Consider the following 19,516-nt stretch of genomic DNA (forward strand, 5'->3'; position numbering starts at 1 on the left):
TTGGGATTTCAGGCATGCGCTACTGTACCCAGCTGGGAAACATAGGAATCTTGTTGTATATAAGGGGATCTCTTGGGCTGGGGATGTGGCTCAAGCGGTAGTGCGCTCGCCTGGCATGCGTGCGACCCAGGTTCAATCCTCAGCACCACATACAAACAAAGATGTTGTGTCCGACAAGAACTAAAAAATAAATTTAAAAAAAGGTGGGGGGTCTCTTAATTTTTGCATAAGATCAAAATTTTCCAAGTAAAACGTACTTTTTGAAAATAGAAACAAAGAAAGAAATCCAAAACCTCCTCAAAGAAACAAATCAAAATTTCCTTCTTTCTATTTACAATATGAACTCTTTGACATTAACAGTGTACTCCTTTTTTGTTTCAAAATATTTATTTTTTTAATTATAGGTGAACACAATATCTTTATTTTTTTATTTTTATGTGGTGCTGAGGATCAAACCCAGTGCCTCACGAATGGAAGGCGAATACTCTCCCTCTGAGCCAGAATCCCAGCTCCTTTTTTGTTTTCTACTTAATCACTTCTCCAGTTCCACTTTTACTGGATGTGTATTTAATGTTCAGTTTACTTTACAAAGCTGGTCTAAATCTCTCTGGGCAACTAATTTTTCTAAAATTTTATCTACAGGATAGAGGATGAAGATAGAGCTGGCCTACAGCCTTCACGGTGCACAAACACTCTTGCCTCTCCCTTGTTCTGACACTTTTCAGCTGGGCTACAGTGAGATACTAGGATCTCCTCAGTCCTCTTATACACAAGAGCTTGCTACATGGCCTGCTACCTTCCCCTTTTGTGCCCTTATCTCTTCAGAATGAGGCATCTGTTGAGCAGAAGAGGCTCCATTCTACCAGAGGGAAATCAAAGATAGGAAGACAGAGGACAGTAAAATGCTGTTAGCACCTCCATTTCTACTACCTAAGTTCTCACTGAAACCATCTTGAAGATCAGGTTCTGCCTTACTCCCCCTGTTGATGATTGAACACCCAAGAAATGCCTGAGGCAAGAGCAAAAAGTTTTAAAGGACAGAATTTGTGTGTAGGGGGGGACTCCTCCAGGGAGGAGGGGGCCCAGAGCTGGTGCCCCAAGGAGTCGGGGTGTCCTGCCCTTTTTATAGGTTTTAGGTTTCCTTTCTTATCATGTCACCTCCTCCTCTTATCTTGCCTATATGATCAAAAGGACAGGAAGAGAGTCATCCAGAAGATACCTCTCCCTATTTTCCATATCTGCCTAGAAAGGCAGAAAGGGGGTACTCATTAACTGCTCTTTTTTGGGAGGAAAAAAATCCCTGGAGGCAGGTAGGTGATCTTGGCAAAAGGTGAGGAGGAGAGGGAAGTGTTCTGGAGGTATTAGTATTCCATTTCCTTTTGAACTAGCTCCCATCTTCCTGCCCCAATCATTCATTATCCACACTGACTCCTTTTGCCCTAGTCTCATCATAAGTTTCTTACCTGGGTTTGGTATTCTTTCCCCTTCTCCAATTTTTTGCCTAGCCCTGTCATATTTGCTGATTGTTTGTTGATTTACTGAGTTTACTTTTTTTTTTTAACCTACATTTAACCCATTTTATGTGTAATAATGGCTCCTAAGCCCTGCCTACATTTTTTCTCATTTTTTTTAGTCCTGGTTATCATTTGCTTAGGAAATTAAATGAAATATAATGTGGAATTGATAGCAAGAACTCTAGAATTGGAAATAAAAGGACTTTCTGAAATCACATATTTTTCTTTTTTGGTGGTACGGGGTATTGAACCCAGGTGTGCTCTACCACTGGGTTACATCCCCAGCCCTTTTTATGTTTTATTTTGAGACAGGGGTCTTGCTAAGTTTCTGAGGCTGGCCTGAACTCTCGACACTCCTGCCTCAGTCTCCCCAGTCACTGGATTACAGGCATGTTCCACCATTAGCATCTAGGAATACTGGGTTCATTGTCTCCATTGCCTCCTGCCTCAGTCTCCCCAGTCACTGGATTACAGGCATGTTCCACCATTAGCATCTAGGAATACTGGGTTCATTGTCTCCATTAAGTAAAGAATCAAAGAGCAGGACAAGATAGCAAGCAAAAAGCAGGTTTATTGCAAAAGTGACAGAGGTAATGGAGATAGACTTCTCTGAAGGGGCCCCAAAGCTGAGAATCTGGTGGGGGAATTTTGGTCTATCCTTCTTAAGATCTCTGGAATTTCCTCCTTATCTTCTGTCCTGTCCACACACTCCTCTCTATTATTGATTGTACTCCCTCTGCCCATGCATCAGTTTTAGTTTTCTATTGGGTCACCCATTTAGGAGCATGAGTATGAAAGTATCTGTCTGGTTGGGTCCCCTGCTTATGTCCATGAGCGCTTTCCTCAACCAGGAAGTTGACCTCATCAAAAGACCCTTTCCATGGTCCTGGCCGTGCCCTGGACCACTCACCATCATGCCCTGGCTGCCTAAGCCCTCCTACATCTCCCTCACTAACGTGCCCAGCTTTTCTGAAAGCATCTGAGTATACATGCATATAAACCCTAATTCCTGTGACAAAAGAACAATAACAACAAATAAACTTCATTAAGAATGTGAGATGTCAATCATCTGAGTTTGTCTTCTAAAAAGAAAAAAAAAAAAGACTAATTTCTTTCTTAACTAGCCAAGTCACTATTAAGCAAATGTGTGGAAGCAAATTTCCAAGAACTTTATTTCCATGAGCCTAGACTTTATAGTCAAAAGGACTCATGCACACTTCATCTTTACATGTGGTCAAGTGTTAAGAGACACTACTGACCTAAGAGATTTTAGGAGATAAAGCAAAATAATGCTGGTGGCAGCACACTAAGCTGCCCCAAAGAAAATTCCAAGCCAGACAACCTTCTTTGTTTGCTTCACCCTGAGACCTAAAATCTGTTTAAGAAACAGGCAATTACTAGTGGGAATCTTCTGTAAACCTTATGTTTTATTAAAATAATTTTGTTAAAAAATGAACTACTATTTCAGGAGTGTTATCAGTTTCCTTTAATTTGAGTTTTGGCTAATCCAGACAGAAAAGTGCTATGCCCACAAAGACCCTATGATCTGAAATGCATCCATGATTAAAGTACTTTCTAACCATATAAAAGTTTTGGTTCAATATCAAATTAACAGAAATATGACTGAATGAATTTCCCTTCACAACAAGATATAGTAATAAAAGATGGGGAAAGAAGTCTTGTGATTAACTACAACCCACTGTGTGTGAAGGCCCAATTCTGGTGGCAATATTTCTCAATGACAAAAATTCTGCCCATGTAAAAGGCAGAGCAGATTTCTCACTGAATCATTCTGGTGTCCAAAAGTGAGGGGCTGGAAAATGAATTCTAAGTCCTACAGGTGTCATTCAAAAAGAAGTTAATTTAATGAATCAGTTTCCCCTCCCTGGGACCAAAATAGAGTAGGCAACAAAACCCTTGGTCATGAAATTTCAGACTCAGAGAATGACAACCTTAACATCTGGAAAAAAAAAAAAACATTTTGGACTACATCATTATGCCCATCAGAACTCCTAACTAAGACCAATGGACCATCTTATTTTGGGAAAAGTCTTCCTTTTTTTCTAAGCAAGCCTAGCAAGTTTCAGCTTACCCTGAAAGCTACTGTTTCCAAAGCTCACACATTTCATATAAAATGATAAATGTTAAAATAATGGCAGAGAATAAAGATACCACAGTACTAGGTTACGAGTATTATTACTTTAGTACATAGAAATGACCTCATGTAATGTGAGAAAAAGAATTGGCAGTATTCTTAAAAGTCAAAAGCCTATATGTATGTACCAAGTAGGTACCACAAATCTTTAAGAGTTGCTTACAGATTTAGTAGTTAAATATTTAGGGAATGCTAAAGACTAGCAAACTGCAAACCAACTTCCTAATTCTACAATCTTCCATTCTGGGGATCACTGACCTGGACAAAGGTAGAAAGTTTTGGGTAAGTGGGAAGCCTGATTCTACATTATGAGGACCAAAACTCACTGGATCTAAATGTTAAATGGCATATAGTCATTTTAGAGTTTAGGTCTCCAGACTCATTACTCACAAAGAGAATGATAGGATCTTATTTCCACATAATGCTAGATTGCAAATAAGAAATAGAAAAATGTTAACAAATATTTTTGCATGTTTTTCTACTTTCTATCCTTAACAGAAAAAAACTTTTTATTGAGATGACTAAACATAACCAGAATTACAACACATTAAAGATCTAACATACAAACAAAAGATGTAAAGGCAGAGCTTCCTGTGACAAGGCTATATATCATTCACTTTTTACTATTATTAAGCACTGCCTAATCTTACCCTACTTTGGGTTTGAAGTTCTGCCAACTCACCTTGTACCTTGGAGTCAGACTTCTCAGTAGGTTGGCTATAGTTGGCTTCACGGTCAATGCTGCTTTGCAGTGGTTTATCCTCAGATGCCTGCGGCTTTTCTCTTTGGGACACGGTTTGTTGGCCTCGATATCTGGGTAAATTACAGGGTGGAGATTTAATTTCCTTCTTTTGCTGTTTTCCCTGCAAGGGGCAGAACCTGAAAAAGAGAGATTACAGTCATATAGTGTATCTTTGCAGAAATTTCACAAGACTCTCAGGAGGACTGCCTATGACCAATCAGAAAATTCCTTCCAATATATCTTTCAGATAGAAAGTTCATACTGGAAAGTGTCTCCACTTTTTATTTCTTTGGCTCAGTTTCACATAATCTCACAGACATGGATATAACCACTGAACTCAGCAATCAGTTTACAATGTACCCAGAGGTTGGAGTAATAAAACTCACAATTTGAAACAACAAATGTTTTCTAAGAGAGGACAAAAGTATATTTTCTGGAACCAAGATTAGTCCCCCAAATATCAAATGGGTTTTTTTAAGTAAATATGAAGTGCTATCATCAGATATGCATATAAATGTACAGAACCTACTGCTCTGATCAAAACCCATTAATAGTTTCTAATTTGACTTTTAAGAGCAAAATTGCTGCTAAACTCCTACAGCAATCACCTAGCAGAAAGAACTAAAAAGAATACAGTTGTCAACTTGACATAATTTCTCAGAAAGCAAAGAAATAGTATGTTATGGGAAAATAAATATGTTCACTTTAGGGAAAAAGAAAGATAAACCTGACAAGTAAAGATTCTACTGTGGAGTAGAATCTATACCAGTTTCTCTCTGATCCTGTGATAGGTTCCTTCAAGCCATGAACCCCTCTGAAATGTTCATTTATTCACAAAATAGCTTTAGAAGTTACTCCCCAAGTTTGATTTTTTCTAAGTCTATTCTTTCACTCTGTTTTTTTTTAATTTTTACCTATGTAGAAGGAATAAAAATGCACATGGAAATGCCCTTATCCCCCCTCTTCTGAACCACTATGATTTAATCAAACAGCAAAGGATGTTCAGCCAGCATCCTATACTGAGGGCTTCAAGTACCATCTTACTGGAACTTGAAGGGAAGCTTCCTTCTAAATCCTTCTTCATCTTTTAAATGTTTTTTAAAAAATTCTAGTATGTTATAATACATTTCCACATATCTTGTAGGTCTAAATAAAATTTGTTGATTATGATGATGACATAGAATAACTAAGGTTAGGGTCCATCAAGATTATTTTTATATGCTCAGAATTATATTTTTTTATTTTCTGCACACATGATTCAATCTATGCTCTTTAATCTCATGCAAATCTAGACAGATGGAACATAAAATGATCAGCTATAGAAACTCCCCTAACCACCTTTCCCTTGGTCTTTCCTATGATGGACTCTGCCAAGCTTTGGAAAAGGACACTGGAAAAGGAAGAGGAGAAGTATGGTTGGAGTCCCTGTGCTGTGTTGTAGCTCCGCTTGCCCCCTCCTGCCCCCAGTCTTCTTTCCCTGTTCACTCACTACAACTTCTTTACCATCCAAAAATGGCAGGTGGAAAGGTAAAAGAGGATGGAGAATAGAGAATAGAGGATCGGGGGTAGGATTAAGGTTCCCTCTTCTTCCTGTTATCTCCCCTCTAAGGAACAGCAGGGCAAAGGGAGAAAGCAGGGTGCACCAACAGCATGACCTCATGTACACCTTGTCTTCAGACTACGTAAATCAGTAGTTTAAGGAGCATTTTCCCACTTCCCTCTTTTCTTACCCCACAGTCTTTTTAATACATCCTTCAGAATCCAGCTCAAAACCACAGTGCCCGACTCTTTCTCAGCTAGGAAAGCAACTGCTTACTGTACCTTGTACTTTTGGTCATTTCTGCTCATGTGCTTACACACTGTATCTCCCCTATGGGATGAGTACCCGTTGCTAAGCAGGGACCAGAACTTAGATCCCTGCACATGGTAGGTATCAGAGCTAAAAAATGGAAATTTACAAGATTTTAATTTACATGTGCTCTGTAAGGAACTAATCTATTATCGTCTGTTTTGCTGTTAAGAGCACAAAAGTGAATACTGTCATACTGTGTATGCTGTGTCAAGGAATTTGGGCTTGTTCTGAAATAATTAATATTCATGTGGACATACTGTACACAAAAGACAACCACCAAGATGAAGTGCAGAGCCCTCTATAACCTCCCAGGGGGTCTGAGCACTCTGGGTTAAAAATTATTACCACACTATTATTAGAAATTCAGATGTAACCAATACTTCCGGTAGGCACTCAGGCCAGGAACAGTAGGAATAAGTCTTAATTCAAGATCAACACAGGATCTTGTTTTACTTTACATACAAACTGCGTTCAGGGCAGAAGTCCAAAGGTGATTAGCTTATAAAGTTGGAGCCTGATTGCTCCTCGTGACAACACACGTGGAAGATTAATTGTTAAAGCTCTAGTTAAGAAATGCACTTAGAGAAGGGAAGAGGTTGTTTCTTTAATAAAAAAAAAAGAAAAAGAAAAAGAAAAAAACATAACCAACACTGATGCTTTCCCTCTCACTTTTTAAAGTAGCATTACCAACACATACTAGTAAAAAGAATAATATTCTAATTCAAGGATACCCTCTGCAGATCAAAAGGCTTCCAACATACTTCTATTATAAATAAATCAAAAGTTGTAAAGGTTGGAAAGGTTGATTCGAACAAAGCCTCCTACACCAACCAATCCTCACGTAGGAGTCTCTGGAAAATCTCATTCAGCAGAGTTTTGGTTATCTGGCAATGATTCCTTCTGAATGGCTCAGTCAGGAAGCAAACGATCTATTATCTTTGCAACAGAATGCTTCCTCTAAGCCCTGTGACTAATCCTCCCACAACCTGAATTTTGCCCAATATACACCATGTTCTTGTCTAGTGCATTCTCCACACACTCCTCTCACTTCTTATTCAATTTCTCAGAGACCACAATGTGTTCTATTAAAGATGACTGTACCGTGGAGCTACTAAGTAAATGACTGCAATGCAAACAGAGACAAGATAAAACAAACTCCATCACTCTGTAAAATAATAAAATTTCTAAAAATAATAAAGACAGCCAGAATAGCCAGAAGAGTATTTATACAAAGTCAGGATTATACACAGCAAAGTCCATTTCATAACAAAGATAAGAGGTCAGGTTCCTGTATATATGTGGCCCATGGTTTTATTTCAATGCTCATATATTTCCATAGAGAAGGACTGATCTTAACTTAGGGTCAGATGTCATACTTTGCTTTTCTAGAAAATTGAAGCCCAAATATAGCCCAAGACCTTTCTTGGCTGTCTTAACTGACTTGTTGTCACCACCTTTAAACTAGCGAAAAGATCATTGTATTGCTTTTCTTCACCAGCAGCAGTGTTATGACAAGCAGTATGTTTTTTCTCTTCCTACCTGTGATAATCCCTCCCACACTAAGGATTTCTACACTGTATTTAAGCCCCTAGAGACTATATTTTAGTGTTGTAACTCAATAAATTTTATGCAAACAGGTTGTGTGAGGGTAACTTCTTGAAGATGAAAAAATACAAACCTCAGTCATATTACCTAATAACTGCTGTGAATTTTTTGAAATGTATCTAATCTCATTAGTGCTACTATATTTTACAGAAGTTAAAATTCAATAGCTGAAATAACATATCCGCCATATGTACACGTCTGAGTTTTTATATCTGTCATTAAATACTGTTCATCGATCCACTCATTAGTAAGTCAATTGTATAGTTATCATCAAAACCTGAGACTAAGAGGATCTATGAATGTAACAATCAATAATAAGAACAAAGTTCCCTCCCTTAGACCATTGAGAGTTCAGCCAGAGATAACAGGAAGAGACACATGAATAATCTTTTTAAGTTATAAAAGCAGAAAGTGGGTTACAGATATTCATGGCATGAAAATATAAATTCTAGCTTGGAATTTGTGGGCTGAGAGGGAAGTAGTTTAGAGGAAGTTGCTCAAAAAAGGAAACACTGGAAAGATGAGTAAAGTCAGGCAGAAATAGTCAAGTAGGGATGACTAAAGAATATTTCCAACCGTGAGAAAGGCGTATAAAAATCAAAAAACGGGAAAGTGTAGTCTGGTAGGCCCAGTACTCAGAGCTTAAGGGACAGAAAGAAAAGCAGAGTGGGGGGTGGGGGTGGTGGAACACTGTGGAAGGTCTTAAATGTGAGCTATAAAGAACAGGAGCGAAGTCCAGAACTGTGAGTCACATGGTCATGTTTCAGGGACATAGATTCCGTGGCAGAACACCCTGGAGGAAGAGGCAAGGGAGAGTCTCGGGAGATCACATTAGCAACCTAGAAAGGAGGTGGGAGCTACCTGGAAGAGTGGGCATTAGCAGAAGGAAAGCAAAGAATCTGACAGGAAAGACTGAATCTATATGGGCTCACAGGTATCTTGTCTTATCGAAACAGTCAGTGGGAAATAGAACACATTCATTTTTCCGAAACAAGATCCAGGTGAATTAAGATACAGTGGTCCTGAGGCATCTGCTGGGAATTGGTTCTAGGATACTTACAGATACCTAAATCCAAAGATGCTCAAGTCTCTGATAAAATGATGTAGTATTTGCACATAACCTACGTATATCTTCCTATATCCTTTAAATCATCTCTAGATGAATTATAATACCTAGTAAAATGCAAATGCCATGTAATTAGTTGTTATGCTGTATTGTTTAGGGAATAAAGATGAGGAAAAAAAATCTGTACATGTTTAGTATAGTCAAAGTTTTTTTGATCCTTTGCTGGTTCCACAGATGACTATAGCTGGCCATAGAGTCACCATGCTAAGAAACTTAATATCATTTTACTCAAGACAAAATATAGGTTTCTCAGACTGTTATATTTCTACAATCTAGGCATTTTTCCAATTTTTTTTGTTTGCATCTAACTTACTTCAAATTGATGTGTATTTCTGTGATGATGGGAAAGGGTTTTATTTCTTCAAATCTCAAAGGCCAAGCACAGAAAGGACTGGACACCTATTAAGCATTCAAAGGATTTTTCTCACTCAAATTGAAACATTTTGTTAATCTTGACAGAAATTCAAATGATTGATGACACAGTTAAAAATTCTGATTATAGATTACTTAAAGGAGTCCACAACTTCTGTTTTATATCCAAACACAAGTATTACAGAAACCACTCACAGTTCTATTTTTCAGGTAAATAACATTTATAAAAGCCTAAGGATTTCATTAATTCTAAAGTGCTGTAAACACACTTAGGATAAATCCTAATCTTCCAGAAGTAGTACACTCTGGAGCAAGTCAGCAAACTTTTTGTGTAAAGATCCAAATCTTTTTTATAAAGATCTTTGGTGTAAAGATCCAAGTCAGCAAATATTTCAGGTTGTGTGGGTCACATAGCCTACTACTTGATGCAACTATTCAACTCCACTATTATAACAAGAAACAGAGATAATGTGCAAATAAAGGAGCATGGCTGGATTACAATAAAACTTTATTTACAAAATGTGGATGAACTGTAATTTGCTGACCCCTGTCCACAAGAGAATCCACTGGGGCCACTGGGACGGTTTCAACATTCTTTGCTCTTCAATATGCATAACCCTAAGAAGTGAAAAAAAATATATTATTTCGAAAAACTGGGCTCCAAAGAAAATATTTAATGCTAGGGCAGTGACAAAGGGCAAATAAAATGAAGAGGTGCTAAGGAAGCGATGAGTTCAAGGACAAAAGGGAAGCTCTGAGTTACTTGAAAAGAGAATGCAGAATCTGGTGACATCTCAGATCACAGCAAAGATGGTCTAACCCATATTCTATATGGAAATATGAAAAATGTTAATCATGAAACCAATTCAGGAAGGCTCCAACCAATGCCAAACATACTCATTAACTAAGAGGAACTTCAGGGAAAGTTTAACCTATCACTAAAATATATTGAAGAAATGCATGAATCGTTAACAAAATATTTGTGTAAGAGAAAGCCAGAGAATCTGGGAATTTATTAAAACCTCAGATTATATTTCCTTCATGAATTCTAATGATCATACTATATTTACTTGACAGCAGGGGAAAAGCAAGAAATACAGTTATTAAAGTTTACAAATCTATTTTTGAATCTATAAAAGTTAAAACAAAAACTACCTTAACTCACTTCATCTGCTTAATGACACTTCCACTCATTTACCACTGCAAATGATGTACCTGCTCTGGTTACCTCACCTCTCTGTGCCTCAAGTTCCACTTCTGTAAAATGTGGCTCCATCATGAAATTGATTTTGGAGTCCATAAATGACTACACGTGAAGAATTCCGAACAGTCTGGGCATACAGAACAGGCTCAAATGCTATAATGCTGAGATGCTCTTCAGAGTCTCTTTTCCCAAATTTAGATTTATGGGTTCCTCTTCTTTTGCCCTTTTCTTTTCTTTCAAGGTTCCACACTCAGTAGTGGCCTTCTCTTTCTTGGAAGGTTTCAACCTACCATTTGCTGGCGTCTGTTAAATCACTCCAGTGTTGACCTCTTCCAGATTGCATTTCCAACTGCCTACTGGCCATTTCCATTAAAATGTATCTTGTGCATCTGAAACTCAATGGGCCTAAAATTCAAGTCCATTTCCTTTGCATCCTTGTCCCCTTCTCCTCTTCATACCACTTAATTTATGACATCACTATTTACCCTTAAACCAAGCTAGAAACTGCAGTTACTCTTCTTTACCATTCCATTTCTCTCCTCTCAAGCATTCTCTCCTCCAGGAAATCCTTTGTCATCGGAGACATCTTTCTTTTTTATGCTAGCCTCTTGGTTAATTATTCTCTAATGCTTGGGGAAAGGGGCCTAGGGACCTATAGGAGAGTTTCAGAGACCCTGGCAGTCCTCTGAAATTGAATACAAAATTCTGTGTAATAGTCTGAAAGTTTGTCCCCTCCAAGACTCATGTAGAAATTTAATTGCCACTGTCATGATATCAGGAAGTTGGACCTCTAAGAACTTTCTCAGTCACGAGGGCTCTGCTCTCATGAATGGACTAATGCTGTCATTGCAGGTGTGGTTAGCTCCTCTCCCCCTGCCTTTCTGCCATATGATGTTTTCTGCTATATGATGCTTTCTGCCATGTTATGATATAATAAGGAGGCCCTCATTAGATGCCAGCACCTTGATCTTGGATTTTCTTGTCTCCAGAACTGTGAGTTAATAAATCTTTTTTCATTATAAATTACCAAATATGAAGTAATCTGTTACAGCAGGACAATGCAGACTAAGACACAGTTCTGGAGGATAGTTGTTAACAGGCTCAGCAGGGTACAACCCACAATCTTTAACTGCATCTTAGTCCTTAACTCCTATATCTGAAACACAAAGCCTGTTTCAGACACAAAGGACATGACAGTTTTCTCCACAATGTACATTGAATGTTATTTCACCTCTCCAAGATTTTGTGTGTGCCACTTCCTCTACCTGGAATGTTCTTCTCAGTCAAGCTTTCTTTTATTCCTTGCTTAAATCTCAAAAGTCGCCTCTGTGAAGCATTAACCAAGTTGTACAACAAGCATATATGAAAAACAAAAAAGATGCTAAATAGATTGCTGGTGTCTGTGTATTATAATATTAGTCTGAAATTTCTTAAATTCAAAGCATTATATAGATTCATTAGTCATAAATAATTAGGCACACATTGTGTCTACTTAATTAAATGTAAGGTCATCCTTACTGGTGTCCCTGGATTTTAATAAGATCAAGGGTAAAGACCCTGGACCCTAATTGTCTAGGATCAAATCCTTGCTTAGGCAATTACCAGTAATGTGACCCTGGATAAGTTACAGAGCTTCTTAGTGCCTCGTTCACGACCTACCTGTCGTGAACAGTAATGGAGGGTAACTGTAGCTACTTGTTAGAATTATTCTGAGGACTGAATTGGTTCATATGTATGCATTTAAAACGATGCGCATGCTCACTATTATTATAATTATTTATTTAAAGTCAGGACTAAAGGCTGCAAGAGGTCATCACAGAGCAAACTAAACCAACTATGCCCACTAAGCCTCAAGCTTTAGTCACCTGAGTTTTTCAGTGAGAGAGTTCTAAAAAAAGATGGTTCTTTTTACTCGTATTTTTTATCAATATGACAGCGGTTCAGGCTGATCCGATAAGATTCCACTAATATAGCCTTCAATAGCTAAAAATATCAACCCAGAATATTTCCAAGGCACACTACCAACAATTCCTTGGAACAGAAAAAAGCCAGGGCTGCTCTTTGCTGGGCAGCAAACCAATGGCCTCATGGCTTATGATGTGCCCATTCTGAAGAGAAAGCACTAAGTAGGGACCTGGGAAGAAAGAGAAAGGACCTTAATGACTCATCCTTCAAACAACCTGGAGTTTGGAATATTGGGCTCTGATAGCGCTTATCTGGCCAAAATAAACAGCTGTGGGATGTAGCTACTAACATCAAGGAATCGAAGAGAATCAAAATAAATGCAGGCAGAGAGCTGAAACCAACTTTCATCTGAGTGATAAGGTCACCCAATGCATATGGAAAGTCTCTGTCAAAAATTTTAATCCAAAGAGCTTTTTTAACCCAAATCATAAATGTGTTGTGTAGTCAGACTTTCCCCCCAAACAAATGCCAAAAAGATCACTTTATTCTTTAAATGATAACTTTTGTTCTTTAATGGCAGAATAATCAGACCTTAGATTAAAATGCCTGAGTTAATAATGAAAGTTGGGAAAGAAAAAAAAAAAAGCCCCAGTTCCTTAGCCTATTACTGAAGGTCCTCTGTTATATAATCCAATCCCAACTAATTTCCTCACTTTATCTTGAAGTCTTCAACCAAATGGAGCTTCCTGAAGTTGCCCCAGCCATACACTCTTTGCTCATTCTGTGTTTCCTCTAACTTAAACAGTATTTTTAGTTACCTTAGTTATGATCCCCTTATGTTTCCAAAATCTAAATCCCATCCTTTCTTTCAAACCCTGTGTGGATAATGTGAAACCATTCCATCTGCCCAGAGGAAGCCATTCTCCAGGTTCTTAACTTTGATAATCTTTGCTCAACACCTTCTGGAATTTCCTCAGTCCATCTTGATCAAAGTTGACACATGTCTTTTCTTTTCAAGATGAACGCTCTTTGATGGCAGTGTCCACATCTGCTCTATTTGCATAACCATGGGCATGTTCACATGTGGTAGGTGCTCATATTTTTTGATAAAGTATGCAAGAAGGATGCTAAACTGTGCTAAAGCTCACTGACTAATCATTTAAATCAAATGGACAAGTATATGTACTCAGATGAACTGTGCTCAAAAAAAAAGACTTCAGTGAAAAAGAAATACAACAACACGAATCTCATGAAATGAGAGAAGAGAATTTTGTTTGTTTGTTTTGGTACCGGAGATTGAACCCAGGGTCATTCAACCACTGAGCTACATCCACAGACCTATTTGTATTTTATTTAGAGACAGGGTCTCACTGGGTTACTTAGTGCCTCCATTGCTGAGCGGAGACAAAAGAATTTTAATGCTACTTGGAAGGCAAAGAAACTACTGTTTATACTTACTATCCAGTGACTTGCCAACAACTATTAACAGTGGTACATTAAAAGCTTCCCTCCCTTTAATGTAAATATTAATATACTTCCAAATTAGATAAATCATAAGATAATTATTCCTGTGCTTCTGCTAGTGCAGACTTGAGACACTGCTTTCCTTTGATAAACAGGCCTTAAGACCTCTGTATATAGTGACGATGTCAATCATTATCTTTAATATGTCTTAAACTTTAAATATACAAAATGTAAAAATCAAAGAATCTGATACATAACAAGGCCCACAAATGCCAAAAGAGGAAAAGATTATAACAACAAACCCTTAAACCTTGGCAGTGTGATACTACATGGGCCGAAGTTCAAAAGTCCTAACATGTCACTTGGTGCTGAAAAGTATAAAACGCTTATTGGATCAGAAAGTGGGGGCTGATTTACTCTCACATGTGGCTCCAGGGCTGTGCAGACCAGTGTCTTCTTGCCAGGCCACTGGACAGAGGCCCATCGTCTCAGTCCTGTGTTCTCAGATGACATTTTGCTGCCTACTCAGTTCACAAACTGTTACACAAATGGGCTTTACTATGCACTCTTAGACACAAGTAATATTCCTAAGCTCTAAGTCATACTAGTATAGACAACCTATGTCCTAAACCTGTTGAAGGAACAGACACTTGAACTTCTTGACTCAAGTCATCCTAACAGGAGATCTGCTGAGTGATCTACCTGGTATGGCATTCATATCTATGACATCCGGAACATTTAGTCTCCAATATCATGTTCCTAGCATCTCTTAGATTACTGGAACAGCAACTGAATCCTTGGGAAGGTGGCAGGAAACATGAGGTGTTTTTAGCTAACTCAGTCTTTAAAATAACTAATATATCTATATATCCATTGAAGTATAAACTTGTCTGTCACATGCAAACTGAGGTAAAAAAATGTTAAAAAGATAATAAATAGGTAAACATTGCCAGTGGCATTGCCATAAATCATGCAATGTTTTGAACATACACAAGAGACTCTAAAGAAACATAAAGTTTGTATAATCTGTGTTTTTTATATAGGTATTAACTAAATAACCCTGGCCAAATTTATCTTTGAAATTTCTCTTCTGTCTTCTAGGGTACCTAGATGGAATTCTTTCAAACCGCCCCATTTCTTAGGCCTCTTGCGGCCCCTCTCATATCTAGATTTCCATTCTGTTTCCACAATGACTTGCTTGCTTGCTCACTAGACCACAATAAAATGTAACAACTAAATCAGGCATATTAGCATTCTTATGACTAAAGCTTCCTGTATTTAGATAGATAGCATTGGCAGTAAAATTGGAATAAATTTTGAAATGTTGAGACAGTGAACAATGCCATCCATTAAAATTCAAAGTTATTCTTCCAGAAATTTAATTTGATGTCATAAACTGATAAAAAAAATGAATGGGGCAAACAGGGTAGCCTAGATTATCACATAACAACAATTTCCTGGCAATTGAGAGCATCCCTTGGGAATAGTGAAAGTCTACAGTACCATGGCATGTCAGTCTGGGCCTTGGAGTTAAAAAAAATATATGGTTCAAATCCCGGTGTTGATGTTTCTCAGCAACAAAACCCAGGGAAGGCTACTCAGTCTAGTCTAGCTGATCCTCAAGTCCCTCATCTGCAAAACAAGGATTTAAGCTAATAAAACCTAGCTCAAATTGCTATGGAAATTATAGATAAAATAACGTGCCACCTAACATTTTGGTCAACAATGGATTGCATATATGATGGTGGTCCCATAAGATCAGAATGGAGCTGGAAAACTCCTGTCACTCAGTGACATCATAGCTTCCCAATGCCATAGTGTAGTGAGGTCATAGTGGAAGGCGGTAGGCACATGCCTGTGGTCATGCGGGGGTAAACAAACCTGCTGTGCTGCCAGACACACAAAAGTATAGCTTAAAATAATACTAGATAATGAAATAAATTACTACATTACTGGTTTATGTATTTACTGTAGTTTTATCATTTCAGAGTATACTGCTACTTACAAAAAATTTGCTGTAAAACAGTAAACAGCAACAGTGTGTTAAGTTGGCAGCAGCCTCCTACATCTTGTGTTTATACCACATTTCTCAATTGCATCATTTCCTCTTGTGCTTAATTTTATCTCATATTGTGTTGTTCATCGTGGACCTAGGAGCAATAGGCTCTATAAAACACACACACACACACACACACACACACCACAGAGCCTATGTGTGTAGCAGGCTATACTATCTGGGTTTGTATAAGTACACTGTATGGTGTTTGCACAATGATAGCATACATTTTTCAGAACATGTGCCCATTGTTAAGTGACACATGACTAGAATATGTGTTCAGGGCCTAGCCCTGCAGACTTCCTAATACAGAGCAACTAAGATGAGATAATTTTATTTTCTTTTTCAAAATGAAGACCTATAAATTATTCTAAGATCTCTTTCATACAAATCATACTTTCTTCAGACTACAAATCTGCTATCTCAGAGAAAAAATTACATGCAGAAATCATTGAAATGTTCATGACAAACATCCAACTTTGATTAGGCTCATAGGAATAAAGACCATGACTTTAAAAGTTCAAAGCATCCTAACTTACAGCAGCTGCCAGGCAGTAAGTAGCTATGGGATGAGTCTCTAGAATCATCTAGATTCACATTCCTACTCTACCACTCTCTAGCTGTTAGACCTTGAAAAAGGTATATGTATCAGTAATTTTTCCATTACTGTAACAAAATAACTGAGGCTGAGTATTTTATTAAAAAGAAAGGGTTACTTAAATCACAGTTCTGGAAGATCCAGGGCATGGCACTGGCATCTGCTTGGCTCCGGTGAAATTTTCATGGTAGATGGTACCACAATGGCAGGAACATGTGTAAGGCTGAAATATCACATTGCCAGACAGAAAACTGGAATGGGGGCAGCCTTACTCCCTGTATAGCAATTCCCACACTATAACTAACCAAGAGGTCCCATGAGAATACCTTAATTCTTTCTGAGGGCCACACCCCAATGACCCTACAAACTCCCATGAGGCTCCATCTCTTATCTCATCTGAGCAACATGAAGCCAAACACAGTTCCTGTTATAGAGCTTACTCTGTAATGTAACAAGGCCCTGGAAGTGGGTGGCAGGGTGCAGAGTTTGGAAAAATAAGTAAATATGGGAAATTTTTATTCCCTCCCTCCCTTGAATGATAATTTGCACACGGCCACAGTGGGACCAAGCTTCCAACACATAAGCCCTAGGGGTACACACTTAAACCATACCCAAGTCACAGCAGTACATGTTTCTTTATGTGTGAAATGGGGCTAACACCATCTACTAGCTAGAGTTGTAAAGAGGATTCAACAACAGTACCAAGTACACAGGAAGTACCCAATGTTAGCTTTCATTATATCAAAGTTGCTTTGCCCAAGTCACATTGTATACATTTCCCGATTCAAATTATTCGTAATCATGCTCCCTGATTAACCCTGTTCATTCTCCTTCCATCATAAATAAATAAATGAATAAGAGTCTGTCCCTTATCTTCTTTGATAAGGGAGCCAAATTGAAGAATTTCTTGGAAGGCATTAATTATCTAACTACTTCCCTACAAGGTATAGACCTGACCAGTGCCCATCCTGTGGCATGCTCCCTTTTACTGTAATGCAATCTACAAATCTGTCCTGTTCTACTCAAGGAAAAAGGGAAGCTGCCGTCATGAAACCATCCCTGGCGCAGCCAGTGTGTTATTACTGCCTGACATCCTTGATTTTATTTAGAAGCAACAGTCCAGTAAGTGTTCTCAGCAAAGAGAGGACTCTCAAGTTTGTAGGATAAATTTCTTCTTCAAACGGGCAAATGACAAAGCTGGGTGCTGTGGTCTCTGTAAGAATCAGAATTCAATAAGTGCTTGCTTCTGTGCTATGCTATACTGTAGCCCCATCTCTGGCTCCACTCAAACATGGACTGAATGCCATCATCAGGCCTGGCCCTGAGAAACCGCAATGCGAAGCCAAACACAGTTCCTGTAATAGAGCTTACTCTGTAATGTAACAAGGCCCTGGAAGGGAGTGGCAGGGTGCAGAGTTTGGAAATATAAGTAAATAAGGGAAAATTTTATTCTCTCCCTCCCTTTAATTGTAATGACCGTGGTCTTGAGGCATTCTGAATGAATTCTACTGAGCCCTATAGAACAGTTTAGAATCTGTATTTAAATTCTTACATTGCTGATGGGAACATAAGTTGGCAAAAGTAATCATACACTGTGACCCTGTAATTCTTCTTCTCCTGGATGTATATCTAAGGGAAGTGGGTGTAGATTCAGAAGATTTATAGCAGCTTTATTCAGGCTTCATGCAAAACTGAACTAATCCAGTGTCAAATAGGAATAGAATATCAAAGGAACCTTCAGGCTGGCGAAAAACTGAGGTTCTGGAAAGATGCTGTGCCCAGAGGGTATGGAACCTCTATCCCACCCACAGCCCTACTTCACCTATGAATCCCTGACATCTGGCTATTCCTGACTTTATAGCACCCTGGTAAATGATATTACAGGACAGTTTCGTGAATGTAAAGCTGGACCACGGTCTACTAATAATGACATATAAGAGAACAGAGCTACCCAAAGCAATACGAACCAATCCACAAAGCACATCCTCAGCAAAAACATAAAGTTGCATATTGAAGTTGACTGAAGACATGATTATGCAGAGAGCACTGCAGGCCACTTGGGATAATGGTGAAAAGTTCCAAAATGAATGCTAACATGCTGGGAACGACAGAAGAAAAAAAAAAATGGACAGGGATGTTCTGATGATCCTTGCTGCCCTCTCTGAGCCACTGTACTAACTCGGGTCTGGATCTACCTTATTCATTTTGGCTATAAGAATAAACGTCATTCTTTTGAAAAAAAAGAAAATAATATTGAAAATATTATGGAATATTCATATAATAGAGTAATACAGAAATGAAAAAGAGTAAACTGATAGATAACAGCAAGAAACACCATGATGAATCTCTATAAAATGACCAATGTATAATTTATTATATATGAAGTTCAAAGATAGGCCAAATTAGTGCCTGGAGATAGAGGTTATAACGGTGGTTATTGTTGGGGGGTACAAACTAAGGAGGGAGGCTGGAGATATAGCTCAGTTGGTAGAGTGCTTGCCTTGTATGTACAAGGCCTGGGGGTTCAATCTCCAGCACCACCAAAAAATAAAAATAAAAAAACTAACAAGGGGCCTGAGAAAACCTTCCAGTGTGTTACAAATGTTCTAGATCTTTATCTGGAGGTATTATTTGTATCACTATAGACATAAAGAATTAAACATGTACTTTACTATATATAAATGATATCTCTTGAGAAAATCTAAAAAGTAAAAAGAAACTTTAAAAAAATTTTTTTTTAGTTGTAGATGAACACACAGTATCTTTATTTATTTTTATGTGGTGCCGAGGATAGAACCCAGTACCTCCCACATTCGAGGCAAGTGCATTACCACTGAGCCCCAGCCGGCAACATATTTATTTTAAAGCCTTTAGTATTGTGAAGCTTTGAATCATACATCATTTCCTTCCTTCCAACATTGAT

The 19,516-nt window shown here is 38.1% G+C and overlaps 1 protein-coding gene across 10 annotated transcripts in view; it reads right to left on the reverse strand.

Annotated features, from left to right (window-relative positions):
* Window positions 1–19,516, reverse strand: part of Osbpl6 (oxysterol binding protein like 6) — a 187,688-nt gene that overhangs the window by 99,918 nt on the left and 68,254 nt on the right. For all 10 annotated transcript variants that reach the window (XM_076866735.2, XM_076866732.2, XM_076866731.2 and 7 more), the window contains exon 2: window positions 4,352–4,548. The gene's annotated coding sequence lies outside the window, so the exon portion shown is untranslated. The remainder of the gene's footprint in view (window positions 1–4,351; window positions 4,549–19,516) is intronic.

The sequence above is a fragment of the Callospermophilus lateralis genome, chromosome 9, assembly GCF_048772815.1.
Source record: "Callospermophilus lateralis isolate mCalLat2 chromosome 9, mCalLat2.hap1, whole genome shotgun sequence".
Taxonomy (NCBI): Eukaryota; Metazoa; Chordata; class Mammalia; order Rodentia; family Sciuridae; genus Callospermophilus; species Callospermophilus lateralis.